The sequence below is a fragment of the Capra hircus genome, chromosome 12, assembly GCF_001704415.2.
Source record: "Capra hircus breed San Clemente chromosome 12, ASM170441v1, whole genome shotgun sequence".
In the NCBI taxonomy this organism is placed as follows: Eukaryota; Metazoa; Chordata; class Mammalia; order Artiodactyla; family Bovidae; genus Capra; species Capra hircus.
Window position 1 is genome coordinate 13,821,967 of NC_030819.1, and position 10,102 is coordinate 13,832,068.

The window sequence follows — 10,102 nt, forward strand, 5'->3', positions numbered from 1 at the left end:
CGGTCGTCCCCTTCTCCTCCTGCCCCCAATACCTCCCAGCATCAGAGTCTTTTCCAATGAGTCAACTCTTCGCATGAGGTGTCCAAAGTACTGGAGATTCAGCTTTAGCATCATTCCTTCAAAAGAAATCCCAGGGTTGATCTCCTTCAGAATGGACTGGTTGGATCTCATACAGTACATGATAAGTTTAGTTACCAAGTGTCACCATGCAAAGTTATTCCAATATTATTGAATATATTTCCTATGTTGTATATTATAATCCTGTGATTTATTTATTTTTTAAACTTTTATGTATTTACTTTTTTGCCCCTGATCCCCTTTTACTTATTTTATAATTTGGAGTTTGTGCCTCTTAAGTTCCCTCATCTATTTCACTTGTTTCCTCCACCCCCCTCAATCCATTTTCTTTATGTAGTCAGGGAGGTAGGAGACTCTTTTTAAAAGATTGCATTCATAATGATTAAAATTTTTAGCAATCTGCTTAGAAGTGAAACTTTAATTACAGTCTAGAAAATTTGGCTTTACACATGGCTTTTCTCAAGAGTTCTTATTCACCTGTGACCATCTGTGAGCAACAGTGAGTTCTCCAGGCCCTTTGTGAAACCAGGCTCTGCCATTAAGAATAGAGTAATTCTCTTACTGGGACTTCTAATAATAAAAGTGATGAAAAATCTTTGTTTTTATGGTGGTTTCAGAGCTCTCTGAGCTGTTGTATCTCATTTAGCTGTCCCAGGATTCCTCTGAGGGAGGCAAGGCCGGTATTTTCACAGATAAAGACCCGGAGGCCCAGGAGGGCACATGATGGGCTTGGGGTCACGTGACTGGCAGGTGGCCGACCTGGTCCCTGAGGCGCAGAGCTCTGACTGCTAGACCCGTGTTCTGTGTTCTGTCCTCTCCTCCCACAGCCTCCACTGAGGCTCAGAGCCAGGAGGAGCTGCTTTTCTAGCAACAGCTCTGTGCTCCTCTGTCAACTGCTTTCTATAGTGTTTTTTGTTTTGTTTTTAATTTCATGTAGATTTTAAAAAACATTTCAAAAATGCAAAAATAGAATGAAAGGGTAACACAATGTGTCACTCCAGAGTAGGGCTCTCTGGCAGAAAGATTGTTGTGAGTTGATTGTGTTTTTCAGAAATAGACACGGGAGAAACTCTGAAGACGGAGTAGAAGTTACTCTTCTGAGGGACATCTACACTGAAAAAGGAAGTCTCCATTTGTAAAGGTGTCTCCCTCTCTGTACCAGAAAAAGAAGGGTGGCTCTAGATCACAGCAGAATCCTGTTGAAGGACAGTCTTCAGAAAGGATGAAATCTGCATAACAAACACAACCCTAGTGTAGTTTAAGCTGCTTTTCCTATTAACCTCTCATAGGCGCCCCATCACCTTTTCTTTTGTCTTTAGCTGGGGATGGTATTTAAGGTGGTGGCTTGGGCCATCTCAGGGAGTTACTCAGTTCTTCTTGATATTTCACATGTGTATCAGAAATATACATGTTAATAAACTTCTGTTTGATTTTGTCCTGCTATTCTGTCATTTATTACAGAGATCCTCAGCTAAGAACTCAGAAGGGTAAAAGGAAATAAGCCTCTTTGTCACCCTAAATCAGCTGCAATAATTGCCATAAAGAGCAGTCTTGATTCATCTGAAACTCACCCTCATTTCCCAAGATTATTTTAAAGCAGTTTGAAGACATCATATCGTTTTTATCCATAAGTATTTTAGTATGTATCTTTAAAAGATATGGAATCTCCCCCCACTAAACACATTTAGCATAAACATTATTATTATTATTCATAAATATTAACTTTAATATCATTAGTGTCTAGCCAGCGCTCACAGTTGTCTTTTTCCCCTCTTCTGTTGGAAGCAGTATTAAATAAGGTACACTTGGCTGACACAGGTTATACAGATTGCCTTTCTGTTCCCTTCCACCCCGAGCCTGTAGGTTGTTTGTCCTGTAGAGATTCCCACAGCTTGGATTTGGCTGATCGCATCTCTCACTGTGTCAATTCACATGTTCCTCTGGCACCTTAGGTTGGTGTTTAGGTCTAGAAGTTTGATGTAGCTCATTTGGATTTTCTTCACCCCTTTCGTCTGTGTAGGAGGTAGGGTTGTATATATCCGTTATAAGGTACATAACATCTTTGGTGTGTATGTGTGTGTGTGTGTGTGTGTGATATTGGAACTATTCATGATCCTTGCTCAAGGTCCCTTAATTTATTAAGAGTTGCAAAATGGAGATGTTTTAAGCTCCTTGGTTAACACCATGAAATTAAAAGACGCTTACTCTTTGGAAGAAAAGTTATGGCCAACCTAGATAGCATATTCGAAAGCAGAGACATTACTTTGCTGACTAAGGTCTGTCTAGTCAAGGCTATGTATGGATGTGATAGTTGGACTGGGAAGAAGGCTGAGTGCTGAAGAATTGATGCTTTTGAACTGTGGTGTTGGAGAAGACTCTTGAGAGTCCCTTGGACTGCAAGGAGATCCAACCAGTCCATTCTGAAGGAGATCAACCCTGGGATTTCTTTGGAGGGAATGATGCTGAAGCTGAAACTCCAGTACTTTGGCCACCTCATGCGAAGAGTTGATTCATTGGAAAAGACTCTGATGCGGGGAGGGATTGGGGGCAGGAGGAGAAGGGGATGACAGAGGATGAAATGGCTGGATGGCATCACTGAGTCGGGCGTGAGTCTGAGTGAACTCCGGGAGTTGGTGATAGACAGGGAGGCCTGGCGTGCTGTGATTCATGGGGTTGCAAAGAGTTGGACACGACTGAGAGTCTGAACTGATCTGAACTGAACTGATAGTATTTATTGGGAGAGTAGGGGAAAATAATTTTTTTCAGTTTTTAAAACCTGTTTTCAAGATGATGAATTGATTCTCCTCTAGTGAAGAGAGGGGCTAGTGAGTTCTCATGGTTGTTTGTTTGGTTTGGTTTTGTGAATGTCAGTTTGAGCTCATGGATTTAAGTATTTCTGATCTGCTTCAGTCCATTTCATTTGTTATGCTTGTGTCGAACTTTGGCCATCTTTGTGCAGTGGGAGTATATTCAGGTTGGGTCCTAAGTCTTTTACACATACTCTAGAAGTCTTGGCTAGTTTTTTTTTTTTTTTTTAATGTCTTTTTTTTTTTTTTTTTTGGTTTCTGGTGTGACAGGATGTTTTTAGTTCATTTTGTACAGCATTTGTTCAGCCCTGGAATCAACCATTTCTCCAAGCAGCCTTGTCTCCTTTTAGTGTGAAATGGTATTTAAAGACTATAGTCTGGGTGCTAGAGGGGCTTATTGTTCTTGTTTATTGTTTCTTGGCTTTTTTTCATTAGACCAAGTTAGAATACATTTTTTTAAGGTAAACAAATATGTTTACATGGGTGTTTCCAATCCAAGTCAGATGCAGGACACTAGTGTTTTTACTTCATCTTAGTGTGCTTACATCTGTATCTCTTTTCTCCCATCATCTACTCTCTTTGTCCCAAGTCTAAGTGTAATTCTCATTGATATCAACATAATTATTCATTTGTTTCATCTTATAATGTGACTTCTGAAAGCATTATGAGATTTATCTTTTTGCAGTTCATATTGTCTTCATGTGGGTGTATGATGCAGATAATGTGTTTTCAAATTGTTTTGTTTAAAATCACTTTTGATAGTTCCTTTTGTATTGCTCTGTGAACCAACAGGATGGGTAGATATTTAGGTACTTTTATTTAAATTTACTTTGAAATTTTAGGAATTGCTTTTTAAAAAATTAGTTCTTTTATGATTATAATTCTGTATAATGTTTTCATGATTCCAAAATCAAGACAAGGCTACTTTTAAAGAAGGCTGATATCCTCGTTGGCTCTATTCTAATTCTCCTTCTCCTTTTAGGATAACTTTCCAGGCTAATTTTGACTCATCTTCTTATTGATGTTTTTTAAATATAGTTTTATCTGAAATTTTATTTTTCCTACTGTGCAGAATGAAAATTTTCAATTTCAATACTGTAATCTCTGGACTTGGGTTTATAAGGATTTTTCTGGAAGCATGAAATGTGTCATGGAACTCTGATTAAAAGTCTGTGATCATTGTAATTCCTTCAGAGTAGGTCTGTAGCCATTCCAGGCTCAGATGCCAAGACAGTGCAAGAGTGGAGTTTAGCAGATGCTTACATGGGTTAGTTTCTGCATCCAGAATCTTCCAGGGAGAGGAATCTTCAGGCTTCATCACTAATCAGTTGAACCTAAACCAGTTTCTGGAGGCTGGGCCTCAGGCATCAGAGTGCCCTTATCCCCACCCAGGTGATACTAAGGTGCAGCCAGGATGAAGACCAATGTGTTAAAGATGAGTGAAGGCTAGGATATCTAGAATGCTGGTAGGTATGATTTCCCAGATTTACTGCTTTTCCTTCTTATCTCTAGGATTTTTCTCAACTCCACTTTAGAACTCCCCCAGTTCTAAAGATTAACTGCCTGTTCAATTTTTTTCCTACAAGCTCACTCGTTTCTGCTTATATGTTTCATTCAAGTGTTTTTCTTTGTTAGCTTGTTTCTATTTTTGTGTTTTTATTTCCATGAATGAGATATGGGGAAACTGGGTGAGAAATGTTTCAAGTACATTAACTTGGAGAAGGAATTCTATCCACTGCAGAAGTTCTGATTTCTAACCTCACCCTGCAAGAAGTTATTCTAAGAAGCAAAAGGTGGGACCCAATATCAGGTGCTTTGAGGAGGCTGAATACCAAGGCCTCTGTCAAGAAATGGCTACCACAAACTTCCCTGGCAATCCGGTGGTTAAGACTCTATGCCCCCAGTGCAGATGTGAGGGTTCTTGATCCCTGGTCAGGGAACTAAGATTCTGCATGCCACAGGGCGTGGCCAAAATAAAAAGTCTGCCTGAGAGACTCAGACTCTCAGAGAATCCTGAATAATGGATCTTGTGGTATTAAATTCTGCTCTTTTAAAGATCCTTTATGATTTCAGAGTTGTGAAGAATTCTTGTGAAAGAATAAGAACTATATTCTCAATTGGTTTGTGGAAAGAATATACATGTGATCATAGATTTATGTCAAAGAGGAAGGGTTTAAGGGACAGTGTTTGACCTTGTTCCTGCTGATCAAGAAAATTTCAGTATGGTTATCTTCAAGGTTGATAATGAATATTTTCTCAGTTGTTTAATTTCTTTTTAGTTGATGGTGAGAATCGGGAATGTACAGATGAGAGGTTTCCTTGGTAGTGTCTGCCCACACCAGTGTACACGTGGTGGGGCAGCTCCCGGGAATGGCTGCCACCAGTGTCTGTGTCCCCAGGGTGAGCCACAGCCACTCCTTGCCTCTCTGAGAGACTCTCCAAGACAAGCAGAGTCTTCTGGAATTCAGTCTATCCTTGGGGTTCACACCACTCTTTCACTTGGAGTTAATACTCGGAACAGAACATTGAGCATATGCAGGAGTTAATCTGGTAGCTGGAAAACCTTTTGCCTGGTTTGCCTCAGCCAGTTTTACCAAATGTCAGAAATGGAAACACTCACAGATTATAAATGCAGCTGCCAGCTGTCCTGTTAAATGACTGTTCATCTAACCTTTCCCTGTGTGTGGAGGGGACAGATCTACTCAGTCTACCTTTGATGACTTCAGTAACTTCTGTCCTGTGTGTTCTGGAAGCTTTGTAGAATCATATTTAATATGTGTATTCTTACTCTCTATATGTACTTGGGGTTTTGTTTTCACAATTTTGTGCTATTCACTATTTTGCCTATTTTGCTTTCTATTTTTTCTGTTTGAGAGACATTACTGGAAAATTGTTTTTTACTTCCTGTTAGTTTTCATGTGGAGCATAATATCCATTTTCTGTTTTCCATAGTTGCAACTTGTGCCAGGATGGAGATTCCTTATGCATTGCACTTTTCGTTGCTTCTCTGAGTTGCCGTGACTGCTCCTTGCTGGAGGCACAGCTGTGCAGGTGTGCTCTGTCATTCAGTCTTGTCTGACCCTTTGTGACCCCAGGGACTGTAGCCCACCAGGCTTCTCTGTTCATGGGATTACCCTGGCAATAATCCTGGAGTGGGTTGCCATTTCCTCCTCAGAGGATCTTCTCAACTCAGGGATCAAACCTGCATTTCCTGTGACTCCTGCATTGAGATGGATTCCTAACCATTGAGTCATCAGAGGAAGTCCCAAAATAGTGCTTAATAATAATAAATGACTCTCCTCCCAAACTGCATCAGTAACAGTTCATGTTTGAAATCCTTTGTTATCTTTTTGAAAGATAACACACTTTCTATCCCAATTAAATAATAATCATTGTCAAGAATAAAAAGAATTCACAGATGAGTGGAAGATATGAGCCATGAACTGGCATTATACCTTAGTGAGGCTATTTCTCCAACTGTTTTCTATTTTTTTTGGCTGTACCAGGTCTTAGTTTCTGCATGCGGAACTAGTTCCCTGACCACGGATAGAACCAAGGTCCCCTATGTTGGGAGTGTGGAGTCTCAGCTAAAGGACCACCAGGGAAGTCCTTCAGCTGGGTTATTAAATATTGTTTCTCAGCGAAAAACTCCAGATATGCCTGGGCAGTAGTGACCTGCCTTTATTTACACTCTTTATTGCTGGATTTGTTGCTTTTATCCGTACTCTGTTTGGTGAGTGACATTATTTTTTTTTCTTCTGTAATCACAAGGATGTTAGCTCAAATGGAGAGCTAAGTAACAGGCAACAGTGATTCCCAAAGAGAATCATGTTTCAGGAAAGTCTGGGATGGCAGATATTCCTGCTGGGCTTCTGGTGGTTTCTGGCTGCAGGGCTGGGCTACCCTTGGGGACGCCTGGGCCGGGACTGCCCTTGTGCATGGTTTGATGCTCTTGCTTCTCTGTGTGGCCTCCACATTGCCATCTCAGGAAACTCTATCAACAGTGTGTTTGACAATCCATTTTATGAGGGACTCTTCCATGAGCTCTCTATGCCTCTTGGGATGGGTGACAGTACACGGTGGAAATGTATCAGAACTGATCATTTTACTCCAGTCTGATCATCTTACTTATACTTCTTCAACTAAATAGTGTTCCCTTTATCCTCTGTAGTAGATGAAAATTTCCATGACTTCATGGAGGGAGAGGCAGTTGGTGCAGCCTGGGAATGTGTGTGTGTCGATTTGTGTAGAACAAGACAGGAATGCTAAGGTTTAATGAGACCCCCATATGAGGGATGGGGACATCTTTTGATAAATATCCTGATCAGGCACTAGTTGTCTGAGCAGGAAATGCTTAGATTTTTTGGTGTTTGGTGTTATGGATTCTCCTTCTCTGCTCTTATGTGTGGGTTCCTCAGCTTCAGACAGAAAAGAGCTAGCAAAGCACACCTGTCAGGTCAGCCAAGCTTCCCCTGTCCGTGTTAGTAATGCTGGATGGCCGAGAAAGGAAGAGCCCTGTTCCTCAAAGACTTCCAAACTTTTAACATTTTGTCTTTTGAGAAGTCTGTGGAGGAAATGATGTTGAGGGTCAAGGTGTTTACTTTTGGTGACTTGGATTCATTGAGTGTTTGGTTTTCTTTGATGGTGGAGAAAGAAGGGGACCTGGGGAGAAAGCGACCTTCAAGGAGTGACTAGAGGGAGGGAGTAAGTTGTGGGGGCAAAGTGGCTGTTTGGCAGGGTGAGTAGGTATTGCTGTTTCTTTGCCTTTTTCTTTGGGAAAGAAGCTTGCTTTCCCTAAGTCTTACTTAGAGTGGAAGCCTCAGTGCACTCTGAGTCAATTGGTTTAGCCTTGGGGAAGAGATGATTGGGAACATTTCTTCCCAACCACCAACTGCAGTGGATGGTGGATGGAGAACCATGGAAGTTAGGATTTTTTAGCTTGACCTCCACCATATTTAATTTTTCACTCCAAGGAACATTCCGACTTCTAGGGGGTAGAGACATATTGAGGCAGTGCTCTCGGGAGCTGAGAGCCTGTAGAGCTGCCAAGCCTGGTTTCTTTGTGGTATTCCAGCTGAAGCTGGTTTCCATTCCCTTGACCTACAGACATGTGGAGTTTGGGATGGAAAAGAGTGGATGTGTTTGTACCAGTGTCTCAGTTCATAGTCACAAAGAAGGTAATAAAAGCGTGTCTCCCATATGTGAACAGGCTGACTTTCTATTGGGCTGGGACATTAAGAATACAGGGGATGGGCAAGGTGCCAGCAGGCCTCTTCATATGGAAGCAGATTTCTTACTCTTCTTCTGCCACCTTTTTCCTTATTCATCTTAAGGCTCAGTTGGTATTGAGCCTGGTTGTGGTATTTACTGAGCATTCACATTACACTAAGCATGATACCCACTCCAGTACCCTTGCCTGGCAAATCACATGGACGGAGGAGCCTGGTGGGGCTGCTGTCCACGGGGTCGCAAAGAGTCGAACCACAACTGAGCGACTTCACTCCACGTTTCACTTCCATGCGTTGGAGAAGGAAATGGCAACCCACTCCAGTGTTCTTGCCTGGAGAATCCCAAGGGCAGCGGAGACTGGTGGGCTGCCGTCTCTGGGGTCGCACAGAGTCGGACACGACTGAAGCGACTCAGCAGCAGCAGCAGCAGCAGCAAGGCTTTACTATTTTTGCATGTAAAATTTTGTCTTAAGGTTAAAACTGTTGTCTACTTGTCTTATAGGAGATAGTGAATCTGCATATTTTTCTTTTAAATTAGCCACGAATGTAACATTTTGCCAAAATGTATTTTTAGCATGCTAATGCTAAAAAAGTAAATCTTGTGTAAAGAAAAACTGACATTTCTAATTAAGACTTTTCTTTTCTTTTCTTTTAGGAAGGCACCAGAGTAGTTCAACCCATATTTTTGGGGAAAATGGTTAGTTATGTTGAAAACTACGATCCCAGCGATTCTGCCGCTTTGCACGAAGCCTACGGCTACGCGGCAGGGCTGAGCCTACGGCTGCGCGGCAGGGCTGAGCGCCTGCGTGCTCGTGTGGGCCGTTCTGCACCACTTGTGCTTCTACCACATGCAGCGCGTGGGGATGAGGCTGAGAGTAGCCGTGTGCCACATGATCTACCGCAAGGTGAGTGCCACTCGGTACTACGGTATGTTCCTCCCCTGGAGCATCAGAAATATTTTGGGAAAGTTCTCTGTAAGTTAAAAATTTTGTAACTGGGATCATTTATACTTTGCTAGGGCTTCCAGATGATGGTTCAGTGTTAAAGAATCTGCCTGCCAATGCAGGAGACACAGGTTCAATCCCTGGGTCTTGAAGATTCCCTGGAGGAGAAAAGGGCAACCCACTCCAATATTCTTGCCAGGAGAATTTCCTAGAGCCTGGCAGGCTACAGTCCATAGGGCCGCAAAAAGTTGGACATGACTGAGTGACTGAACAGAAACAGAGAAGCTTATTTGCATCAAGCCAAGTCTGTTGTCCTTTAAGCAAACTTTACAAATGTATGATAAAAAATTTTCTATTGAGATCAGGTCAAGACTGCCTTTGATGACTTTTAGTCATAGGCTGTTACACAATATCTACTAAATTTGTAACAAAATCTAGTTAAAAAATATGTACCAAAAATAGCACATTGATTTTCAGTGTTTTCATGCCAAAGTAGTATTGATGGAAATTTTGTTGTTGTTGTTCATTAAAACCTTCATTTATATCAAAGTTGTATTTGAAAGTGAACTTCAGTGATTGGATTAAAATAAGAAATTTAATTTATAAAATTAAATCTAGGAAAACAGAATGTGTTGAGAAAGGGAATGATTATGTTTTTATCTGGCCATTTACTCATATTCAGTAACATTGTGTTAACTAAAGAAAAATATAAATAGAATCTAGGCCATATACAGACTCACTCACTATATTATATAATTATGATTGTTTTAATGGTATTAAAGAAAATAGTTGGATATTTGGGTTAAAACTTGAAATTTTCCATTGTCCTTGGCAATTTTGGAGAGAATTTGTGGCGGTTCATTCAAATTATTTTCATAATTTAATATTTCCTTTTTGTCTTTAGCATGCATTATATCAGTTTAATAAGACCTGATTTATGTGTTCAGTGACTTTCTATTGAGAAATACCATAAAATTATTTCATAGTTTATCCTGGTCTTAGGCTAATATAAAAAGGAAGGATTTCAGGTGTCTTTACATAGAAA